The sequence below is a fragment of the Lampetra planeri genome, chromosome 43 (genome assembly GCF_965212315.1).
Source record: "Lampetra planeri chromosome 43, kcLamPlan1.2.h2, whole genome shotgun sequence".
NCBI classification, from domain to species: domain Eukaryota; kingdom Metazoa; phylum Chordata; class Hyperoartia; order Petromyzontiformes; family Petromyzontidae; genus Lampetra; species Lampetra planeri.
In genome coordinates this window covers 8,770,506-8,793,605 of record NC_136149.1, presented here as the reverse complement: position 1 = coordinate 8,793,605, position 23,100 = coordinate 8,770,506, and the positions used below count along the sequence as shown (strand labels likewise).

Genomic DNA, 23,100 nt, shown 5'->3' with positions numbered 1-23,100 from the left:
CGCCTGTGGTACTCAGGCGTGTGCTAACTACTATACCACCGCTCCCTTTACATAAAGACAAAGATAATCCAAATAGCCTGTAACAGACTGTTGGGGAAAGTGCTGTTAGCACCCACCGATGAAGGCCGATACGGCACACGAGGGGTTGGGAGGCCAACACCACGCCCGTCTGCCTTTGTATCCCCAGTGCTGATGTTGGCACGCCCTACCAGGAAGTCATTTAAGGCTGAGTCGACCTGTTCAAATATTTGAACTCAGGTCGCCGGGTTAGATAACCACTGCGCCACCGCTCCCCCCCACACAAACACACACGGACGATGTAATCTCTTAAGTGTATTCCGCGTGACGCATTGACGTCCTGTCGCTTTATAGCAGCGCAGACTCTTATAATGTATAAACACTGATTGAGTTGGGCACGCATCCAAATGTAGGACTGCAGAGCTCGGGAAATTAACCATTGAGGCGTTGAGTATTACTGCCCCTCGGACGCGTGCGTTTTCCCCGGGTACTCCGGTTTCTCTCCCACGTGTATAATAAACACTCCACGAATGGAAATGAACGCACTGCCCGATGTAGGACCACCAGAGCTCGGGCAATTTTTTCAAAGCGCCGGTTCTGCCTGCCTTGCTTCCCAAGCGCTCATCTCTGATCATCGCCCCCCCCCCAACAGCCTCCGTGCGAAAAATTCACGCCACATTACAAATCCCGCACTTCCGATTAGCACGGTTGGCTACCTGCGGTGGGTGCGAAAGAAGTACAACGTGCATCCTGCGGCGGGAGTTTGATCTGTACTCCGCACGCATGAAGGCGCAATGTGAAAGCAAGACGTGGGTATTGGTGTTGCTTAAAGCGCACTCAGAGAGAGAGAGCGTCCCAGGCACGCGTGCGGTGCTGGCGTCATCGCGAGATGAGCACGGGAGAGACGGAATGCATTCGGCAGGCTTAGGACTGTAAACAATATAACTCAAAACATTGACCAATAGCACACCGTGCACGTGTGTACGGCTCTAAAGGGAAACAGATTTATAATCGGAGCCGTTTCAGGCAACGGCCCTTCTTCATGTTAAGAGAAAGCTGAAGTTTTCGCCTGTTATGTGTTTTTTATCTTAAGATAGACTGTAGGGGCAAGTGCTGTGAGCGAGCACCTATGAAGGCCGCCACGACACCCGAGGGAGCGGGAGGCCAACACCACGCCCGGCCGCCTTTGTCTCCCCATTTGAGGCCGAGTCCACATAGGGGAGGCCTCAGGAACGGTTTAGATATTCGTCACTGGTGTTGGCCGTGAGTGGCAATGGAACTCGGGACGTCGGGTTCGTAGTGCAGCTCGCTAGCCGCTACATTACCGCTTCCTCACCTGTCACGTTGATGCCACAAACACACGCGCAGTGTTGCCATTGACACGGAACGAGTTGAGTTGCTTTTTGTTAGCTGTGTTTGTGCACCACCGCCATTGCAACAGCAGCGGCATCGCCAACGCAGTTTGTTTAGGATTCTCGTGACTCTGCGGTAATGCCCCAGGGTTAATGCGCGTTAAGGATTACTCGGGTTTCATTAGTAATGCCCCATAGCGTTAATCCAGCAGCTGCTCTCACTTGTTTGATAATAATAACGATGATGCTGTATATATATAGAATAGATATATATAGATTGATATCGTCATTCTCCAAAGCACGGATTCGAAATGAAGCAGTCATTGTGATCGATGAATCAACACTCACCGATTCACTCGCTCATTCAAAACTAAAACTATTAAACTAAACTATTTGTATTTTACCAGGTTAGGCCCACTGAGCGATGTAGCTCTTTTTTTAGAAGCGCCCTGGCCACAAATGATAGCTCAACGAAGTGGCTTATCATAATGTGGAGATTTATAGCAGCCGAAAACTCTAAACGCGTGTTTTAAATGTGGTGGGAAAAACCGGAGGACCCGGAGAAAAATCTACGCGGCCACGGGGAGACCATGCAAATTACAAATAAACAGCAGGCATCATGGTTGGGATCGATCCCATGACCTCCTGTACACCAGTCGAGGTAGTTAACATTTCACCACCACGGCGCCCAGTCGCGTGGATTTTTCTCCGGGTCCTCCGGTTTTTCCCACCACATTTAGAAATGTGCGTATTTGGCTGCTATACATTTCCTCGTGATAAGCCACTTCGTTGAGCTATCATTTGTGGCCCTACCTGGTAAAATAAAAAAGTTTAGTTAAATATTGTTCTCGTGAATTCCTCCGCCCATGTTGAAGACTCAGTCTATGCCAGACACTGATTGTCTCGTCTCATCCACCACTGCACTACAGGTCACAACTACTCACCCACCCACGCAAAGAAAACGATGCCCCGTATAGCTTGAACAAACTGTTGTGTAAAGTGCTGTTAGTGAGCACCTATGAAGGCCGTCACGGAGCACGAGTGGGTGGGTGGCCAGCAACACGCCCGGCCGCCTTTGTCTCCTCACAGTGGCGATGTTTACACACTGCACCAGGTACTCGTTTGAGGCTGAGCCAACCGAGGGGAGGCCCAAGACCGATTCAGATGATCGTCACTGGTGTTGGCCCTGAGCGGGAATCGAGCTCGGTTCGTAGCACATCGCACTACCCACGACACTACTGCTCACACTTACCCACCCACTCACCAACTCACCCACCCACTCACCCACCCACTCACCCACCGACTCACCAACTCACCCACCCACTCACCAACTCACCCACCCACCAAAGCACTCACTCACCCACCCACTTACCAACTCACTGACCCACTCACTCACCCACTCACCAACTCACTGACCCCCTCACTCACCCAGTCATTAACACACTGACCCACACACTCACTCACCACACTACATTTCTTCCTTCGCACTGTTGCACTTTATCATTCCCTCTTTCCATCATCATCGTCTTTTTGCCCCCAAGCTCCCACAATAACAATAATAGCCTCGCTCAATCAATGACATGCGTAAACTCTTATCTCTTACAGCTTTGATAACGGTGCTCTTTGTTGCCGGTTGCTTGACGTTTTTGACCTTTGCTTAGCAACGGTGTTAACCTCGGCAGCAAACAGCAGCGGCAGCAGCATAGCAAGGGTGTGATCACCACCATCACCGCCAGTATCATCAGCAGCAGCAGCATCATCATCATCGATGCTCAGCACCACCCATAATATATATAATCACCATCATGGGCTGGGGGGGGAGTGGTGAGTGCGTTGGTGAGGAGGGTGGGGGGGCTGATGCGGAGGGTGAGGACGCTGGCTGTAAGCCTGAGTGGTGTGTTTCAGAACAGCACTGATCGGGGAAGCAGAGGAGTTCGAACGGCTGAGTTGTGAGCGTGATGGTGAGTGGGGAGCGGTAGTGTAGCGGTTAGCGCTACGAACCTGGCGACCCGAGTTCTATTCCCGCTCACGGGCCTTCCCTAGGTCTACTCAGCCTCAAATGAGTACCTGGTGCGGTGCGTAAAAACATCGCCACTAGGGGAGACAAAGGCGGCTGGGCGAGGTGTTGGCCACCCACTCCCCGTTCTGGCAAGCATAGGTGCTCGCTATCAACACCTGCCCCAAAAGTCTGTTAAGGCTATAACGGGGATCTTTGTGTGTTTGTTGTTGTGCGTGTGAGTCATCTCAGTCAATCCATGGAACCTGGATCTTTCCCGTGACCTGCCAGCGGGCGTTCTATGCTTCACGTGGCCTTAAAGTGCACATAGCCTGGCACAAACGCCATGGTGACATCACCGCCACTAAGTGGAGAACGGCGGTTGTTGTTGTTGTGTGTGAGTGGGGAGCGGTAGTGTAGTGGTCAGTACGTGCGCTACGAACTTGGCGGTCGGGTTCTATTCCCGCTCACGACCAACATCAGTTGTGAATATCTGAACCCATTTATGGGCCTCCTCTAGGTCGACTCGGCTTTAAATACGCACCTCCTGCGGTGGATCAACCAGCTTCTTCGTCTTTCGTGCGGCTGCTGATGTCGACGCAGAGCAACGACGACAATTTCACGTGGTCAAGCACAGATTGACGCGTCAGGAGCAAGCGGAGTGCATCGCTTAGTATTGGAGTGACAAATGCGGCCAGAATGGTGCTGGCATCTGTGACACAAAGAGCTTCATAGCTCATCAGATTCCTCCACTATAAATAATATTGTGATTCTAATCCCCACTTGCCTTTGTTAAGTACACCTATCAATGCTGGTGGTGGTGTGCTGTCTGCCATGACATCATCGGAACTGCCTGAATGGCTGCATAGGCATGGCGGGCCCCTTTTATGAGATTGGGTACCACACCGATTTCAACTACTGGGGCGCACCTGCTCGCTCACCCACTCACTTATTTACTCACCCACCCACTCACTTAATGACTCGTCATTTCCCAAGTCACTCGACAACTCACACACCCACTCATTAATTCGCCCACTCACACACTATTGTTCTCACCCACTCATTCACCTACTTACCCACCTACTCACTCATTCACTATTAATTTCCAAAGTCACTCAACAACTCATTCACACACCCACTCACTAATTTTCTCACATACTCATTCGCCTACTCACCCACTCCCTCATTTACTCATGCACTCACTCACCTCACCCACTCCTTTTCTCACTCACCCACTCACTCAACCTCTCACCCACTCACAAAGACAAATATCCCCCTATAGCCTGACCAGATTGTGGGGGCAAGTGCTGTTAGCGAGCACCTATAAAGGCCGGCACTGCACAAGAGGGGGTGGGTAACGCTTCCTCTGATCTGCGACTTGTGCACGTTCATTCAACAAGTTCCACTGCTTGAGCCTAGACGTCAAAAGCTCGGTATTGGACTTGGTGAGACCCAGATCTCTGATCAAGTCGTTGAGGTATTTTTGGTTGGGGTAGTATGGGTTTCTCTCCTCAGCTCCACCTCTAAAATTGTCATCTGGATCTACAACGTCTTCCTCGCTCTCTGACGTGCTGCTCTCTTCTAAAGAGGGCTGCTCTCTCTCCGGATGAGTGGGTGCGGGGAGCTCATGGCAGTGTGGCACCAGGGCGATGGATGAAGGAAGGTCCGGATACGTGATAGCAGGTGCATTCTTGCCAGTCCGATGTTTGGAAGGGTCCACCATGCAGAAGTAGCAGTTGCTTGAGTGGTCAGTGGGTTTCGCGCCAAATTCTTGGGACAGCGAACTTCATGGCTCTCTTTTCCCCTCTGTACCATCCTATAAAAAATAATTTATTTCACCCATGACTAATGTGTAAGAGATTCTCGCAAGATTTTTTTAATATGATATTTTTTTTCAATAACATTGAAAATTGTAAAACATTTACAAATGTAAAATTCTTTACAATTAAAATTTTTAAACAAATTTTATAACATAAAATTTCGAGAAACAATTGTCTATCTTACCTTCCAGAGTTGTTTTTTGCATTGTTCGCAGGTGAAATGAGGTGCTCAGGATTTGTCTTGATCCCTGACAGGCATGCCGAAATATGCCTTGTAGGCCTTACACATCTTAGCAGATGCTTCCACAGAGTAATTTTTCACTCTTGTCTTGATAAATTGGTCTTAGACATAGCAAAATGCGCCTGCCGGATGCTTGCAGCCTCTTGATGTCATCTCAGAATAATGCAGATATGTATCCACTTAGGCAGCTGGAACGAAGCTGAACTGGTGGGCTTAAGGCCCCTTTATTTATACTACTATTTATATTACTGGAAAGTTCTACAATGTTCGAGAAGTTACTCCAAGATTACTCAGCACTGAATCTATCTGGAATGTTCTGGAAAATAGGTAAATTTAAAAATATCACTGTCCTGGTCACAATAGCAAAGTTTGTGGGGAATAATAGCCATTTTCTGTACTTTTCAGGCATAAGCAATTCGGAAATAACATTACTACCCAGGAACAAAAAAAATTGTTACACAGCGATTATTCAAGATGACGTTGCCAAGGAAGCACGATGAGAGAAGCGTTACAGAGTCCCCAATGCGGTTTCAGGCAGGGGCGGTCCTGCGCGGATGCCATATTCTCCGTCCGTCTGCTGCAGGAGAGGTACGGGGAATTTCAACAGGGACTTTCACCTCTGATTTATTTCCCTGTCAAGGGCGACGATACCATCGCGGGGCCGGAGCTAAGGGCTATTCTTCATTCTTTCAGAGTCTCTGACTGCGGTCAAAGCCGTTCCCACAGACCAACCCCTGCATACGCGTGCTTGTCTCAGTCGGCACGAGGTCTGTCGAAACTGTGCGGCATCTCGCATTTAAGTTCAACTCAAATAACGGGCGCCAGATCTCGTGCACAAATACATCCTTGCCGCCACCCGAACACAGATGCCAAGTCCCCGACTGTACCGGGTCAACCCTAGGCAGTTGGCAACCCTATGGGGTGAGTGGGTGAGTGACTCGAGAAATTAACGAATGAATGAATGAGTGAGCGGGTCTGTGGGTGAGTAATCAAAACTGTGCAGGTATTTAAAACTGTGGAGGACCCTGAAATAAAGTTCAACGATGTCGGCACCAGATCTCGATACAAATCCAATCCAGCCACCCAAACACAGATGCCAATTCCCGGACTGTACTGGGTCGAACCCGGAGAGATGACCACCCTATCTGGACCCTCCGCTCATGATAATTAAGGGCCTTCATGATGGTGGGGAGGCCCAGGTTAAGCTGCGTGGCCGGCAGTCTGCGCCGTTCCATGTGTTTGTTTGCATGTTCACCGTGGTTAATGCAGACATTCATCGCAAAAGGTTTCTGTTTGGTGTTTGAACATCTTAACACATAATTTATTGCCAGAAAGGGTAGAACCTATTCTCATAAGTTTTGCTGATGACCCAGTCTGGATGTCTTCGCAATATTCAAGGCAAGTGGTGAATGTTGATGCAAGTGCGGAGTGTTTTTTCTGTGTGGCTGTGGTCAACAGTGGAGTAACGTGCCGTGAGGCCCTGCGGCGGAGTGATTGCGTGTATGTGTCTATTGAGTCGGGGACGTCGTTGTCGAGGGAGCTCGTGGAATCCGAGTTCCTACCGGGAGATTGTAAGGCGATTTGAGAAGCCCAAGGTGGAGCTCGCCATATTTCTTTCGGGGTAGCGACGCCGTTGTAAGATGCTGCCTGGCGCCTTAGAAAAGAGCCACGGAATTTGTTTTCAGGGTTTAATGGGCAGGGATTTGACCAAAATCAGTGCTGGATGGCAGACGCACAATTGTCGAGATTGACCGGGCCTTGAGTGGAGGTTAATGAAGAGTATGATTGAGTGTGATCGGTGTAGGTGCCGTTATGACATGATTATACTAAAAGTAAACATTTTTTTTGTATTTTACCAGGTAAGGCCCACTGACCTATGTAGCTATTTTCCCGAAGCGACCGGACCACAAATGATAGCTCAACGAAGTGGCTTATCATGTGGAAATTTATAGCAGCCAAATATTCTAAATGTGGAGAAAAGCCCACGCGACCACGGGGCGGGAGAGACATGCAAACACGAAATATACAGGCGTCAGGGTCGAAATCAAACCCACGACCTCCTGTATACCAGGCGAGGTAGTTAACATCTTGCCCCCGTGGCAACCAATTAGGGAGAGATGTAGGCTGAAGACAGTAAAGAATCCAGGGATAGATCCCTGGGGGACACCCTGCAGTGGATGTGTTGACTGTGGTTGAGGGCCTGCCGACCCTTGCCATGGGACCTTTTGTCAGAGATGGATGACAAACGCCACTGCAGAGCTGTGCCGCTGATGGCGAAATCGGATTCTAAGGCACTTCAGTAAAACAAATCTTGCGGTTTAATGTGTCCACGGTGGCACCTATGTCGAGGCAAACCGAAGCAATGATGGAACTGGAGTCGATAAAGGCTGTGATGTCGTCGGTGATCTTGACGGGTGCAGTCTCGGTGGAGTGAGCTGCCCCATAGGCAGACTGAAGGGGGCAGAAATTAGAGGATTAGGTGAAGTGATCTGTGATCCTGACAAGGGTGAGGTGCACCAGAAGCTTGGATATTATTAATAAGCTGGTAATAGGGCGGTAATTCACAAGTTTTCCATGGTTAGTCACGTTTATTCAATAAAGGAGTCAATTGGCCCAAATTAAGTGATGGATGAAATAGACCCGACTGAAAGATGGCATCAGCAACATGGAAAACTATGATCGCAATGTCAACGGCACAATGCTCGAAGGCACTCGCTGGTAGGAGATCCAGGTAACCGTTTTTTGTTTGTTTTGAGTTTCAGAATTAGTTTTAGAACCTCTTGAAGGTGTAACAGGTTCGGAGGGAGAAGTGCAGAGAATGGGGGTGAGAGAAGAAAGGGGATTGGTCCATGGCAGGCCATAATAGATGGACTGATGGTGGAGGCGATGCTGACAAAGTTGTCGCTCGAAAATCGATTGAATTCTAGAGCAACTGAAGAGTCGGAAAAGGTCACGAATGAAGAGCCGGCCAGGTGACCGTGCAGCATCATCTCCTGGTTGTAATGGAGGGCACTGAGTGTGGTTCAGGGTTGAATCTGGTGGTTAGCTACAAAGATTGTGTTCGTATGTTTATTATTATTGTTGTCACGCATGTTAGATTGTACTGGGCTTGTTGGTGGCTTCACAGGTACAAGTATATGGTCTCCAGACGGCTTATGCTGAACCCTGATGCAACAGCTGCTACAAACAACTGCACAGGCATACTTCTTTGAGCGCTCCGGATGCACTCTTGGTAAACGGATCACTATACGGAGCAGTACTATAGGAGGTCACTATAACACGGTTCCAATGGAGATGTGTTACTGACAATGCTATACGGAACAGCGCTATAGGAGGCCACTATAACACGGTTCCATTGGAGATGCGTTACTGACAGCGCTATAAGAAACAGCGCTATAGGAGGCCACTATAACATGGTTCCAATGGAGATGCATTACCGACAGTGCTATAAGAAACAGCGCTATAGGAGGTCACTATAACACGGTTCCAATGGAGATGCATTACCGACAGCGCTATAAGAAACAGCGCTATAGGAGGTCACTATAACATGGTTCCAATGGAAATGCGTTACCGACAGCGCTATAAGAAACAGCGCTATAGGAGGTCACTATAACATGGTTTCAATGGAGATTAATTACCAACAGCGCTATCGGAAACATCGCTGTAGGACGTCACTATAACGTGGTTCCAATGGAGATGCGTTACCGACAGCGCTATAGGAAACAGCGCTATAAGAGGTTACCATAACACGATTCCAATGGAGATGCGTTATCGACAGTGCTAATTTTTACCTGTGAGGGCTTCATTGTGGTATCAGTAACATCCTCAATGATACGATACACATGATAAATGTGTTAAAACATTTCATGAATAAAAAATATTAACTTTTAATGATAATGGCGTGTGAAAAAAACACAATAAACTTACGTACTCGCCAGTGCATTCGGCCAGAGCTTGCGTGAGATTAACCACCATCTGCCATTAAATGCGCTGGCAGGGTCTGAGACTGGCAGGCCGAAGTCGAGGGGGCGGCCAATTGCCTCGGCACCACTGAGCCAATCGGCCGCCCTCACCGGTCGGGCACCCGCACGCGGCTCGGAGGAGAGAAGATAGGGGGGAGCGACGCAGAATTCTGAACTGCACAGGGGAATCTCCCGTGCAGGGATTTTGCCTCCGGGACAAAGCGAGCATGATAAGGAAATGGCAATATACATAAGCTAGACTATTTTTCATTTTACCAGGTAAGGCCCACTGAGCTATGTACCTCTTTTCCAGAAGCGACCTGGCCACAAAAGATAGCTCAACGAAGTGGCTTAAGTGGAAATGTATAGCAGCCGAATACCCTAAACACGTGACGTTGACACTAAATTTGGAGGGAAAACGCAGAGGGCCCAGAGAAAAATCCACACAACCATGGAGAGGGAGACACTACAAACTCCAAATATACAGCAGGCGTCAAGGTCGGGATCGAACCCACGACCTCCTAGTATACCAGGCGAGGTAGTTAACATCTCGCCACCGTGGCAGCCCAGCACTGTAAGAGGGTACCGCGCCTGTACTCTTGACAGGTGATATTTGGTCACGTCGTCTGCCGTCGGTAGGTTGTAGGAGGAGGTGACGTCACTGAGGCAAGTGAACAAACTCAAGAGTTTGCGGAGCTGGATAAATTAAAATCTCAGCGATGATGAAGCCACCGATCGCTGCTTAGGCGAGGGTCTGCGAGGTTGGACAATCTCAGGTCTGGTGGGCGGTACAGAATGTGTAATGAGAGACATCTGGATCCGGAGACGAACTAGCAGACTTGAAGCTCGAAATATCTGGGACTGAGCGACAGTGCTGCATACAATTCTGACAAGATCAGCCTCTGTGGATGAAGCTTGTGAAGGACGCTGCTGGGCTGTTGGAGGCAGTCGCCCTCCAAGAACAATGCAGGGTGGAGGAGACGACGCTCACAAGAGCGAGCGGAGTAAAGGGCGACTAAAACGCGGCGAGTTGGCACAGTGAGAAGCACAGGTTGTACATTTGCCAGTCATCTCAGTCAGCCAACCTATGGCACCTGGATTTGCCCGTGACCTCCTGCCTAGTTGCGAGCCTTCCACACTCCACATGATGACCTCGAGTGCACCTAGCCTGGCACAATGAAAGTAGTCGAAGTTTTGACTTAAAACTTTCGCGACTGCAGGAATTCATATTCTTTGGTTCTTTCTGTAAAGTCGCGTAGATAGAAAATAATGAAATAAAATAATAAATAATTAAATGAATAAAAACCAAAAACTCACGACGTTTCGATCGCAACACAAGTGGTCGTCATCAGGCGGAGACGACCGCTTGTGTTGCGATCAAAACGTCGTGAGTTTTTGTTTTTTATTAATTTAATTTATTATTTTTCTTTTATTATTTTCTATCTGCGTGACTTTACCGAAAGAACCAAGAATAATATGTAGTCGAAGTTGTTATCATGAGGTAGCGTGTGTATGTTTAAGTGTGTGTGCGTGTGAGAGTGCAATTTTGAGTACTGGAATGGATGTGTGAATGTGTAAGAGAGTGTGTACGTGTGTGTGTATGCGTGTTCTTTTAAAGAGAGCTGCTAATGTAGATGATCCGTTACACAGTCTCATAGATTCGTGAAGTTAACAAAGCCACAGACTCGTTATCTCTTTCTCACGCTCTCTCTCTCTCATGGTGTCTCTCTGATGCTCTCTCACTTACGCTCTGTCTCACGCTCTCTCGCTCTCTCTGCTCCCGCGCCATGAAGGAGCTGCGCCTGAAGCTGGAGGCGCCGAGGGACGGTGGCGGCTCTCCACCCCCCTCCTCCTCCTTCCAGGAGTTGTGCTTCTCCTGCGCATAGCCCCCTAGCCACAGCAACTCCGGCAAGCTACTGAAGCTCCGAGGCTGCAGGAACGTGCCCCTGAAGAGTGCCCCGAACAAAGCGTCCTACACGTGCTGTGTCAAGGCGCTCTACACGTGCTGCGTCAAGGCGCTCTACACGTGCTGTGTCAAGGCGCTCTACACGTGCTGCGTCAAGGCGCTCTACACGTGCTGTGTCAAGGCGCTCTACACGTGCTGTGTCAAGGCGCTCTACACGTGCTGTGTCAAGGCGCTGCATTCCCGGGACCTGGCCGACCTACCGGACACAAAATAGAGAGACCATTTACCTCCCTTCATTGCGGCCGCCCCCCAGTGGAAACAAATGTACAAGTCTCCCGTAGCCAACAGGTGCGGTGACCTCCAGTGGAGGTTGGCACACTGCACATTGGCATTGGCCGTGTGGCTCAGCCGAATCTCGCCGGGAGTAACATAATTGTGCATTTCCTGCGGTGCCAGGGAGGATCTGACCCACCAGTACTTACGCTGCGAGCGCCTCAAACCAATGTTCCGCCTTTTGGGGGACATCTTGAGGAAACTGGGGGTGCCTTCTACAACAACAGCTTCGTATATGGGGTGGTGCCTTACCTTGTCTAACAAGCTCCATGACCTCGCCAACTTCGCCTGTGCTCAGGCGAAGATGGCGGTTTATAGAACGAGGAAAAAGATTCCGCAAGGTGACACTGACGGCTGCTCTGTGCTTCCAGTGTTCAAGGGCCTGCTCAATGCGCGGCTCTGGCTGGTGAACGCATACCACACACATGCCAGTAATGTGCGCGTTTTTTTCGAACGCTGGGGGGTCGGAAAAGCCCTCTGTACCAGCATGGACGGCACCCTCGTGTTCACCTTCTGAAACACTCGCTCGTCGCCGTGGCACGCACGATGACCACCACCACGTGACTTTTATTTTGTGTTGTGCGTGGCGCATTTAGCGCCACAGCGCATGGATTTATAGTGTTTGTTATTTGTTTACTGGTGACTGTATTTCGTATCGGAATCGCCTCCAGTGCTGTTGCTGCTGGCGGCAATACCAGATTTAAAAGTCAAAGTCTCTCACTCACGCTCTATCTCACGCTCTCTCACCACACACATGTCGATGATGTGTAAGTCTTCTTCGAACGCTGGGGAGCCGGAAAAGCCCTCTTTACCAGCGTAGACAGCACCCTCATGTTTACCTTATTGAAGCGCTCGCTCGTCACCGTGGCGTGCGCGATGAACACCACCACCACGTGACTTTTATTTCGTGTTGTGCGCGGTGCATTTAGCGCCACAGCGCGTGGATTTATCGTGGTTGTTTTATTTGTTTGTTGGTGACTGTGTATTTCATATCGGAATCGCCTCCACGGCTGTTGCTGCTGGCGGCAATAAAAGTTTTTTTAAAGTCAAAAAAGTCTCTCACGCTCTGTCTCATGCTCTCTCATTCACGCTCTGTCTCACACTCTCTCTCTCTCGCCCACACTCTCTCTCTCAGTGTCCCCTAAGTCTTTCACGATCTCATTCACACGCTCTCTCTCTCACATACAACCTCTCTCTGACTTTCACGCCCTCTCTATCTTTCAATCTTTTCACACTTATCAACTCTCTCTCTCACTCTCCCTGACAGCCTCTCACTCACTGTCTGTGGCTGCTCTCTCCCATTTATCGTGCTGCTTGCAGTTATCTTTCACAACACGTTTATAGATTCATCGTTTTTTACTAAAATATAAACTTTTTTTTTTACTGAGCTATGTAGCTCTTTTTCGGAAGCGACCTGGTCACAAATGACAGCTCAATGAATTGGCTTAGCATGTGGACATTTATAGCAGCCAAATACTCTAAACGCACGTTCCTGAATGTGGAGGGATAACCCGGACGGGCCGGAGAAAAATCCACGCGACCACCACAGCGAGAGAGAGACGCAAACTCCAAATATACAGCAGGCGTCACGGTCGGGATCGAACCCGCAACCAGGCGACGCAGTTAACATCTCGCCACCGTCGAAACTCCCAAACGTCAAGCAGCCAGCACCAAACAGCACTATCAACGCTGCAAATAAATACGAAATTGTCGCACTTTCGTTACGTCCAGTTTTCATAGGTAGTCACCGACACGCCCCGTATAATGTACAGATGAACTCCACACCTATCTGCCGGCCTCCCACATACTCTTTTTTTTTAAACGATAACGAAATATCGAAATCTCACGCGCGTGCTGGCTGATTCCCCCCACCGGGATGACTGGTCCTCCTCCTGTCATTGTTCGAGTGATACGACAACAACCAAAGCCGCTTGCAGACGGTCACAACCAAGAGAGCTCATGGCACTGCGAGTAACGCCAGGGTCCAACCATGCCCCGAAATAACGGAAGAACAGGATCAACGGAACGCGAATATCCTACCCTGCCCCAAAGGGCACGTTTAATAATAATATATATTTAGTATAGACATGACATTCACCCTTGCCCCCCTACGCCATTCCCCACGTTTGTCTTTCTCCCGCTGCCAATCTCATTCGGATACCTGATGCACAAATGGAAAATTAATAACTCTCTGGTCGCGGTGCAAATGTGGTCATCCAGAACAGACCGCACACATGTATAGCGGAGCGATTCTCCCGATCCACAAATACGGAAACAACACAGCAACGATGCTACACTCGGCTAGCTCCTAATGCCGTTCTCTGGCTTGACCACCTGAATGTGAGATTGCAGTTGCAGCTCTGCATCAGCAGTCGTACGGAAGAAGAAAAATGAAAAAAAAATACCAGCATAACTCATCCTCTGCCATTTTCGCAGCGACACGAAAACAACCAAAGCCACTTGCAGACAGTCACAACCAAGGGAGCTCATGGCACTGCGAGTAACGCCAGGGTCCGACCACGACCCGAAATAACGAAATAACAGAATCAACGGAATGCGAAGATCCTACCCAACCCTAAAGGGCACGTTATATATACTGACATGCTATTCACCCCTGCTCCTCCCACTTCTACTCCCACCCATTTGTATTTCTCCCGCTGGCAATGTCATTCAAGGCAATACATTTCTCAAGGGTAGACAGGAGGGATGCGGAGCGTGTAAGGTGACACCTATGAAAACCAGAGTTAACGTAAGCGCTGAGATCTGGCCTGCGGTCACCGACGCGCTCCGGGTGAGGTACAGATGAACGCGCGCCGGAGCTTTGGCGGAAGTGTGGGATGGGGGGCGTATTTCAGTGTCTGCAGTGGGCCCATGCTGGATTTTTCACTTCACGGCAAGATCCAGGACGTCATAGTCACCGTGTGACCTGACCTCGCTTCATTGACCGCACAGGAACAAACCCCTCGCATTAAAAAAAAACTAGATATCAACCACTGGCAGTTGATGCACGGTAGGACAAACACCTCAGCCGTGGCAGATCACTGTTACAATTCAGTGGGCTCACATGACATTGACTTCTCCAAGACAGAGGTTCTCTGCAAGCCATCTGGCTATCATGAGAGATTCGTTCATGAGGCAATCCACATATACAAACACAGAGACAATTTCAACCGAGAAGATGGATTCTGGCTTAGCAATCATTGGAAGGACGTAATAAACCATTTCGGATCTTAACTGATTGTGTTCACGTTTACGGTGACTTTCAGACCGCGTTCCACTCACTGGCATGGTGCAGTGTGCAGAGTAATGTATGGTGTCGTAATTATATAGTAAATATATAGCAGTGTGATACACATTAGGGTGGGTAGAATAATACATAGTGTTATATTAAAATGGATAAGGCAGCAACTGCAGCAGCAGCAACTGCAGCAGCAGCAGAAACTGCAGCAGCAGCAGAAACTGCAGCAGCAGCAACTGCAGCAGCGGCAAATGCAGCAGCAGCAGCAACTGCAGCAGCAGCAGCAACTGCAGCAGCAGCAGCAACTGCAGCAGCAGCAGCAACTGCAGCAGCAGCAACTGCAGCAGCAGCAGCAGCAACTGCAGCAGCAGCAGCAACTGCAGCAGCAGCAGCAACTGCAGCTCCCTTTGATGCTGTTAATCCTGCATAATGCACATGCATATGTAGTACTAATCACATTCCTGCATTTCCCATAAATATGCTAAATTCCTCTTGATATGCAAATTCCTTTGTCAAGGCGCCCAGCTTATATATATGCTCCAAGCTCGTGTGCTGTTTCATTCAGACTCTGTCGCCTCGACGGACCTGGTTTTCACCTGAGGACGGCTGCTTGCGTTGTGGCCGAAACGTCGTGAGAATAATTTTATTATGTTTTATTTTTATTATTTTATTACTTCCCTTCTACGTGACTTTACCGAAAGAACCAAGAAGATGAATCCCTGCAGTCACGAAAGCTTTAAATCTAAGGATAGAAATCGTTCCGTTAAGCGAAGCGTCAGGCTACGTACTAATTCGATGTTGCTTCGAGTGTTTGCAGTCACGTAAATAAAGAAATTAGCCCGTATATTTTATTTATTTTTCAGATAATCTGGAATCAGCTGCACGTACGGAGAAACGTGACTTGTACATGGACGCACGTTGATGAATGCCAGTGGTGGTGACATCCAAAGATTCAAAGTCAGAATATGTATTTACACTGGAGTAATCCGATGAGCTTTCAAGCTCTTTTGCCCAGTAGGGACGGGTAGGAACGTTACAACAACAAACAATACAAAAACATGATAGTAATGCAAAGTACAAGAAAGGTAAACAAATCACCCGAACACATATATATACATATAAAAACTAAACAATCTCCATCCTACCTGGCAAATCCCACTGAGGTATTAACTTACTTTTCAGAAGCAATCTGGCCACAATTTATAGCTCAACAAAGTGCCGTATCATTTGGACATTTATAGCAGAAAAAATATCTAAATCATCTCAATGCATGTTTCAAAATGTGGAGGTAAAACCGGAGGTCATGGAGAAAAAAATCCACGTGACCACGCGGAGAACATGCATACTCCAAATATACAGGAGTCAAGGCGGGGGTCGAACCCCTGACCTCCTGCATACCAAGCAAGGAAAATAACACACCGCCATATAATCTAATTGCATTATCAATTCCCAAGTTTCGGGAATTGGAGGAGGCCGATTGGCACAGAGGTCAGAGCGCCGCGCTGGCGCTGCTGAAATCCTGGGTTCAGATCCAGGTTTGTCGCCGTCCGTGACCCTAAACTGGGTTCCTCCAGTGTAGTGAGTTTATGGCATCAGCCCGGTCACCAGTAATTCACTCAGAGACCCATAGACTACACAGAGGTCCATAAACGTACACAAAGATCAATAGACTTACACAGAGACCCATAGACTTACACAGAGGTCCATAGACTTCCACAGAAATCAATAGACGTATACAGAGATCCATAGACTCATATAGAGATCAATTGACTCACGCAGAGATCTATAGACTCACACAGAGATCAATCGACTTACACAGAGATCCATAGACTCACGCAGAGTCCCATAGACGTACACAGATATCCATAGACTCACGGAGAGATACATAGACTGATATAGACATCCATAAACTCACATTGATTGGCCTTTTTTTAAACCGGGTTCTTTTTTACTGGACATCTGTGGAAAAAAGCGTCGCAGCTCATCGGATTTCTCCAGGATAAATAAAGATTCTGTGTCCTGCAGTGGGCTGATGGTCTCAGCCCAGACACTTCGTGAATGCACAACAAAAATCCCTGATCACGTAAATTTGTATCTGCGCTTATTTAGAGCTCGTTTTGACTGAAATGGCACGAACATAATTAACCGTCGCAGGGAGGGTGGATTAGAGATCAATTGAAATGAAATCTTAGAGGCAGCTTTGTGGTATCTGCTTCTGCGAGAGATCCACTGAAACGAAACATTGCACTTGCTCTCGTTGGCACAATATCGACAGCAGAATCAGTTAAACGGGGGGATTCTTGTTTAATGGTTGGTGACATTACCGAGGCGTTTGTACCAGGCTAGGTGTACTTTTAAGCCACATAAAATAGCCAAGTCTCGCTTACAGGATGTAATGGGGCAGTCCCAGATGTTATGGGTTAAATGACTATCGGATGCACCAACCTGCGCTCCCCACTATACCAACTCCCACCCCCTCCCCCCGGTTGTATCTGCTTATTCCAAGCAATCTCTGGGCATATACGGGCTACGTGACCCAGCCAGTGCAGCCTCCTAACCTGGCTTACCGATGGGACTGTATCCAGGTCACTTGCTGTGGTGTCACAGATTCCCCTGCTAATTCTGAAACACATCCTGAACAAAAGGCGTATATTCCCCAGGTAGCCTCCACAGGATGTTGAGGCAAGTGCTGTTAGCGAGTAGCACCGATGAAGGTCGGGCTGGTGCACTATGGTGATGTGGCGAGGATGAAACCCGGCCGCCTTTGTCTCTCTAATGTTGATGTTTACACACCGCACTAAGGTACTCGTGTAGGGCTGAGTCGACTTACCACTCACATTCACCTACCACTTACCCTCACTCTTCACCTTCACCACTCGACTTCGCGCACCACTCACCTTCAGTCACCTTCACTCACCACTTACTCTCACTGCTCGCTCCCACATTTGTATGTATGTATGTTGGACTTCTCTCTCGAGAAACGGTGCCTTAATGCGGCGAGAGAGTTTGTGTACGTCTGAGAAGCTGATCGCTATACCGTCGAGAGCCTAGTGATCTCAGAAGGGTCACCCAAGGCGGGAAGACTTCAGTGGAGACGTCAGACAAAACCCGTTTCGAAAGGTCCCCACATGACCTTTTCAAATAAATTGTGATCCAAGAAAGCAACGGGAAACTACTTGGATTATTTCTCCCTTGAAAACTTCAATGATGACAAGCAAAATCAACAAAGGCCCTGAGTATCGGCGTCCTTTAAATAGGACAGGGGTGCGAAGAATCTCCGAGCTTGTGTCAAAGAACCCTTTCAAAGTAGCAACTTGGAACGTTAGAAGTTTACTTAAAGCAGGAAAACTAGCCAATGTCATACAAGAAATTGATCGACTTAAAATCAACATAATCGGTCTAAGCGAAACTAAATGGCCTGGAACAAAAAAGTTTATATCGAGTGAACACCACATCTTCTGCTCCGGAGGAGAAGAAAACACCAAACAAACATACGGTGTCGCCTTTATAGTACACAAGAAATTAGCGAATAAAGTCAACAACTTTACCCCAGTATCAGAACGAATAGCACTACTACAATTAGCAGGCAACAAAGTCAACGTGAACATTCTACAGGTTTATGCTCCAACAGCAGATAAACAAGATCATGAAATCGAATCGTTCTATGAGCAACTAACCAACACGCTGAAGCCGCTGAAGAAGCAAGACATCACTATAATCCTCGGCGACTTCAACGCCAAGGTTGGCCACGGTCGAATGCAGAACATTGTCGGAGAACACGGACTAGGAACACGGAATGAACGAGGCGACAGACTGGTTCAATTCTGCCAAGAAGAACGTTTCAGTATTGCTAACACGTGGTTCCAATTACCACCTCGACGACTGTACACGTGGACCTCGCCGCAAGACTCCGACAACAACATCGTCAGGAACCAAATCGATTATATCCTAATTAACATCATGTTTAAGTCCAGTGTGATTACAGCAAAAACCTACCCTGGAGCCGATATATCGTCAGATCATAACCCAGTAACAGCTACAATAAGACTCAAATTGCGATCAATACAATGTACAAAGACGAGACGAGCAGACCTGGAGAAACTGAAGAACAGCGCCGATAAAAGACAAGTACAGCAACATCTCAACGATAGCATCCGCTCAATAACAACAGAAACAGCAGATGTTCAGGAGTACTGGCGCTCGTTCAAACAATGCATCACAGAAACAACAGAAGTCATGCTGGGACATCAGCCACCGAAAAAGAAACAACGATGGATGACACATTGTATTCTCGATCTAATGAGCAAACGAAGAATGTACAAAAATAACAACTTGGAGAAGTACAAACAAATGCAACAGAAGATCAGAGAAGCAATCCGACAGGCAAAAAAAAGTGGATGGAAGAACAATGCGCCGAGATTGAAGAACTAATTAAAAAACATGACAATTTTACTCTGCACAAGAAGCTCAAAGAAGCTGGTAACATCTACAGACCAGCCTCAACAGCTACATTGTATGCGGACAACAACCAACCAATCCTAAATAAACAGGAAAAAATGGACACCTGGACAAACTATATACACAAGCTCTATGGCGCCGCGAGAACATCTGCAGAAAAAGACCAACAGATGTCGAAAGACGCTCTACACATTTTAACATCAGAAGTAGAACATGCAATCAAAACAGCTAAGTCAGGCAAAGCGTGCGGGCCCGACACAATCCATGTAGAATTGCTCAAACTATTAGACAGTAACAACATACGACAACTGACTAATTGGTACAATCAAATATACAATGGCAATAAAATTCCATCCGACTGGCTACAATCCATCTTTGTGGCCATACCAAAGAAAGCAACAAGCCGGAAATGCGAGGACTACAGACTGATAAGCTTGATGAGCCACGTGCTGAAAGTCTTCCTGAAGGTGATCCAACAGCGCATACGCTCCACATGCGAAAATGCATTGAAGAACACACAGTTTGGCTTCTGCAAAGGACTAGGCACAAGAGAAGCAATCTTCTGTCTACAGATACTACTACAGCGATGCTACGAACATCAGAAAGAAGTGTACATCTGCTTCATAGATTACGAGAAAGCCTTTGACTCAGTCGACCACGACCGACTAGCTGCTCTATTAAAACAACTGGGACTAGATAAAAACGACATCAACTTCATCATTGCTCTTTATTGGAAGCAAACAGCCCAACTCCGATATGACAACGAATTGACAGATCCAACACCAATACAAAAAGGTGTACGACAAGGCTGCCCACTTTCACCCAGTCTTTTCAACATCTACTCGGAGCAGATTTTTGATCGAACACTAGCAGATAAAAACATTGGTATTAAAGTCAATGGACAATACATCAACAACATCAGGTATGCTGACGACACTGCACTGCTGGCCGATTCGGAACAAGACCTACAACAAATCTTGGACGAGGTTGCCACAGAGAGTCAAATATGGGGCTTACGAATTAATAAAAAGAAAACAAAGGTTATGAAGGTCAGCCGAACTACAAGCGAAATAACAATCAAGCTTGGCAGCGAAAAATTGGAACAAGTACACCGATTTAAATACCTTGGTGTAATCATTGACGATCAGTTGAACCATGAAGTCGAAATCAAGAGCAGAATTGAACAAGCAAGGCAAGCATTTATTAAATGGAAAACACTCCTTGCAGACCGCAACTTGAGTACATCACTGAAACTGCGCACACTGAAATGCTACATCTGGTCAATTTTGCTGTACGGAGTAGAGACGTGGACATTGACAACAACAGCAACAAAAAGGCTTGAAGCTTTCGAGATGTGGCTGTATCGAAGAATGCTGAAAATCCCATGGACAGCCAAAACCACCAATACACAAGTTCTGCAAGATATGGGCACTGACAGGCAACTGCTGAAGACCATCATTAGCAGGAAGTGTTACTACCTAGGCCACATTGCCCGAAACGACCACAAATACCAGCTATTAAAGCAAATCCTGGAAGGAAAAATCGAAGGGAAAAAACGACCAGGACGGCCAAAAAACGACATGGCTCAGTAACATCAAAACATGGCTACAATTAACAACAGCACAAACTCTACACGCCGTGCTAGACCGGGACCAATATCATCGTGAAGTCGCACACGCCGTTAGGCAGCACTAAAGAAGAAGATGTTGGACTTCTTTCGCACCGTGCGTAGCCAACCATGCTATTCGGATGTGCGCATTTCACTGGGGTCGCCACCGTTTCCACCAGGGACGAAATCCAGGCAACGTTCTCCCCAGTCGAGTTCAGCGAAGCCATCGATGGCGGTGCCAGAGAACTCGGTGACAAAGTGACTTGCGGGATTGCCGGCCAAACACCGCAAGCACCAATTCCCGGTACTGTCCCCACGTCGAACCCGGACGAGGGGGAAAACCCTTCTGATCGGCCACCTCGAGCAAGGGGATAGTGGCCCAACAGTCTCGCGATGGCCATGCCATGAAGAGCGACGAGGAAGCTGGGTTTTTTAGAATCTGGGGGGGAGTCAGCACGTAGTGAGGCTTCGCGCGACCAGTATCACTCACAGTGAAGTCTTTGTGTCATCGGGTCAGATCGCGCGAGTATAAATGTGTCGTTAACACACCACCACCTGATACAGCCAAGGGTTGTCACGTAAACAAAACGTGCCGATTCGTTACTACTTCACTCTCCAACATACCGGTGTGCTGAAGTTGATCTATTTTACCAGGTAAGGCACACTGAGCTATGAAGCTCTTTTTACAGAAGCGACCTGTCAACAAACGATAGTTCAACGAAGTGGCTTATCACGTGGAAATGTAAAGCAGCCAAATACTCTAAACACGTGACGTTGACTCTAGATGGAGGGAAAAACCGGAAGACTCGAAGACGGGGAGAGAGAGACACGCAGACTCCAAATATACAGCAGGCCTCAGGGTCGGGATCCAACCCCACGACCTCCTGTATACCAGGCGAGGTAGGTAACATCTCCTAGTCACCGTGGCATGTCCGGGTTTTGCTCTATGGTGGAGACGGCAGCAAACCTATCTAGCCATCGGAATCGCCTCTCGCTCCACCAACCGCCCCTGTCTGAGATGGTTTCTGTTTGCGTTGAGTGTTCACAGTCCGACCGCGCACAGGAGACCAGACTCAATGATGCAGGAACCGACCCGCGTGATGCAGAGCTGCCCGCGTGCGTTGATATTTTGTCACTCGAGCGTCCGTCGGTCAGACGTTCAAGAGGTGGCGCTGCCTCTGTTTGTGCTTACTATTTGCGATGACTCGAAGGTCACGGAGGCCCTAGGGAGCGTGCATCGGGCTTTGTGCCTAACGGGTCATTCGGAATATTAATAAAAAAAAGAATGAAAGATAATTTTCCTTCCTTTTAAGCTGAACAGAATAATTAAATATTTGTTGGTCCTGGCTCTGTGTGTGTGTGTGCGCGCGCGGGTGAACTGTATGAGGACGATGTGTGTATGCGTCTACTGCTACACGTGTGGCATAATAACGATGTTTGTGGGCGTGCGGTGGTGATGGGCTGCAAACGCGAAGGCGACGGTCGGCTCTCCGCACGAGTGCCACTCATGCATGCGAGCGAGTGCAGGACGTGGCACCGACTACCGACGCTCGAGTATATTCCGTCTGCCCACGTTCCACTGCTATTACTCTGGGGAATTGCATTCTGAGTGCACAAAGCCACTCGAGCCCCACCCAATCTCAATGAGCACCAAATCCAGCCACCCAGCCACGCGCCTGGACAACCAGTCAGCCACCCTGCCACCCACGAAGCTATCCACCCAGCCATGCACCCAACCTGCCGCCCACCCAGCCACTAAGCCACGCACCCAGCCAGCCAACCAGACACCCAGCTATACAGACAGCCACCCACCCATGCACCGAGCCACCCAGTGACCCAAGCACACACGCACCCCATCGGCCACCCGCGCATGCACCCAGCCAGCCAGCCACGAAGCTAACTAGCTAGCCAATCAGCCACCCTGCTCCCCCAACCACCCGCCCAGCCATGCACCCAGCCACCCAGTCACACACCCAGCCAGCCAGCCAAATACCCAACCAGCCACCCAGCCACCCAGTCAACCACTTACCTTGCAAGTCATTCACACAGCCACCCTGCCCTGCCAACCACCTACCCACCCAGCCACCCAGCCAGCCATCCAATCACCCATGCACCCTGCCCCCCAATCAAATAGCCACCCAGCCAGCCATCCAACCACCCACCCATA

General features: G+C 48.5%; 1 protein-coding gene across 1 annotated transcript in view; it reads right to left on the bottom strand.

Moving 5' to 3' along the window:
* The window catches only part of LOC144732526 (SLIT and NTRK-like protein 2), a 78,965-nt gene that overhangs the window by 22,062 nt on the left and 33,803 nt on the right, over positions 1-23,100 (bottom strand). The window lies entirely within an intron of this gene.